General features: G+C 41.9%; 1 pseudogene across 1 annotated transcript; it reads right to left on the bottom strand.

Moving 5' to 3' along the window:
- Positions 1-1928: 1928 nt before the first annotated feature.
- LOC308233298 (large ribosomal subunit protein eL6-like) lies at positions 1929-2455 on the bottom strand (annotated as a pseudogene). The gene has a single exon. The product of its transcript is annotated as a large ribosomal subunit protein eL6-like (transcript).
- Between the last annotated feature and the right edge of the window lie 273 nt (positions 2456-2728).

The following is a 2728-nucleotide window of genomic DNA, read 5'->3' as shown; positions in this document are numbered from 1 at the left end:
TAATTACAAATGATGGAAACCCAAATATCCATAAAACAGCATGCCATACAGTAGTCCTTATCCACAGTTTTGTTTTCCATGATTTCAGTTACTTACAGTCAAACAGTCCAAAAATATTAAATGGAAAATTCCAGAAATAAACAATTCCTGTTTTAAATTGTGCACCATCCTGAGTCGTGTGATAAAATATCTCACAGTTCCTCTCCATCTTGCTTGAGATGTGAATTATCCCTTTGTCCAGTGTGTCCATGCTACATATGCTGGCCAGCTAGTTAGTAAAAACAAACTTTAGCTGTAGAGGATCCCAAACCATTGGCATTGTCATGACTCAGTGATCCAGGATCACCTGAAGCAGATGGTCCTCCTGAGTTATTGTCTGTTCAACAGCCTAACGCTATGTCACAATGCCTACTTCATCTCAGCACCTAAGTGTTTTGTCATCTCTTATCACAAGGGTGACTAAAATAACAATATTTTGAGACCACATTCACATAACTTTTATTATAGCACTAGTGATCTGGTGCATGGATTCGTGCACATTGAAAGGAAATTAATTAGAAGGTGGCCGGCAGGCGGAGTGGGCGATATAGGCTGGACATGCCCTGGAGCCAACCCCCTGCAGTCCCTCCCTGGCATCTGTGGAATGAGTGGGGTCTCTCCAGCAGGTGGGGTCCTGCATTGAGCGTCTGCCCCCTGGTGGTCAGTGCATGTCATAGCGATTGGTCGTTCGGTCACTTAGGCTTTTATATATATAGATAACTGTCCCATTATTATTGATCTTACTGTGCCCAATTTACAAATTAAACTTTATCATAGGTGTGCATATATAGGAGAAAACAATCTATACATGGTTTTGTTCTATCCATGATTTCAGGCATCCACTAAAGGTCTTGAAACACATCCCCCCACAGACAAAAGGGGACTATTGTACTATGTAGCAGTAAAAATGGATACTTTTTATAGAATGGTCAAAATACATTGTTATCTATATGTCTATAATAGTATATACAGTACAATAGGTTTTTGGTTAAAAAAAGGGAGGGTAAATAACTACTCATTTACTGTCTATGCTTTAATAAACTAATAACTATCATTATGGGGGTGGGGCTGAGAATAGAGGGGGGTAAATGGATGTTAAATAATTGAACGGGATGAAAGTTTGTGACTCAAAGACATCACATTTCATATCCATGCACATTTTATTTTTATTTTTTATATTCTTAATCCTCACCCTAGGATATGTTTATATTGATTTTTAGAGAGAAAGGGAAGGAGAGAGAAACACCAGCATGAAAGGGAAACATTGATCAGTTGCCTCCCATATACGCCCTGACAGGGATTGAATCAGAAACCTAAGTATATGCCCTGACTGGGAATTGAACCGCAACCTTTTGGTGTATGGAATGATACTCCAAACAGCTGAACCACCCAGCCAGAGCATCCATGTACATTTTAGTACTGACTTGTTTGGTGATGATTAGGGAAACGGTATTTTATATTGGTAGGTACTGGGTAAAAAAGCTGAGAAGCCAGACCCTAAGGAAGTTGAGAATGCAGATCTAATGCTGATGAAGTTCACTGCAGCTGTTTCCACCTCTCTAGTCACACTCATAGAGGCTAACACTCCATTAAACTGACTGAGTCAAACCACATATCCAGGCAGACTAGAATAAAAAGAAAAAAAGACAGCGGTAAGGTTAGGGAGAGGTGGGGGAAATAAGAGATCAACTGAAGGACTTATATGCACGCATATAAGGGTAACCAACGGATGCAAAACATTGGGGGGTGAGGGCATGTATGGGAGTGGGGTGGGGGGGCAATGGTAAGATATGTACACATATAATACCTTAATAAAAAAATTTAAAAAAAAAGAAAAAAAGACACAAAGGAAACAGATCAGCTATTTAATTAGGTTCTTCATAAGAAATTTAGAACACCAGTTTGTGAGGATAAAGCCCATTGGTGAAAGCAAACACAGAGCAGCGGTAGCCCTAGAGCCAAGGAATTGCTTTGATTTTTGGCTGAATTTCTAAGTCCATGGCTTTCTGGTCAACCTTGTCCTGGTCTGTAATCTCATATTTCTCTTTCTCTCGGTCGAAGACCTCATCCTCCTAGTGTCTGGGCTTTCACAGCTGTTTCTTGAAGTAAGCATCAGTGAGATGTGTGGGGATTTCACACCACTGACATCAGTCTTGGTGGAGGTGGCAATGCTGAATTTCTGGTGTGTTCTACACAGAGGAACTCGATTTAGGGACAGAGGTCCAGTCACAAGTAGCAGGCCACTGCTCAGCTGCTTCAAGAAAATCACCTGCTTGCCTCTGGGGTGCCAGTGAGGACCATCAGAATGGTCCTGGGAGTGATGCTGGCCCACAGTTTTCTCATATGCTGACAAGGGTTTCTTGCCATGGCTCAACAGCGTTTGAGACACATCTTCAGTAGGATAATACCTAGGCATTTTGCGAAGTTTAGCCACTCGGGTACTACCAACTGGTATTGTGACACTAGCAAGAACTTTCTCCTTTTTGTTTTCAACCCTTGATTTAGCTACTGAATTCTTCCTCTAGTACATGGCCTTTTGGGAATGCCTAGCCGACTGGGAATATCTGCCAATTCCTCAGACTAGGACAGGGTTTCAGCTGCAGTGGGGCTTCTCCGTCTTAGGCATCTTGGCCATGAGGTACCCTTCTTAACCTTGCCACCAGCATTGGCCTTCTTGGCTTCAGGTATC

Source organism: Plecotus auritus (assembly GCF_963455305.1).
Source record: "Plecotus auritus genome assembly, chromosome: 9".
NCBI lineage: Eukaryota > Metazoa > Chordata > Mammalia > Chiroptera > Vespertilionidae > Plecotus > Plecotus auritus.
The sequence above is the reverse complement of the archived record's forward strand: the minus strand, read 5'-3'. Positions and strand labels throughout refer to the sequence as shown.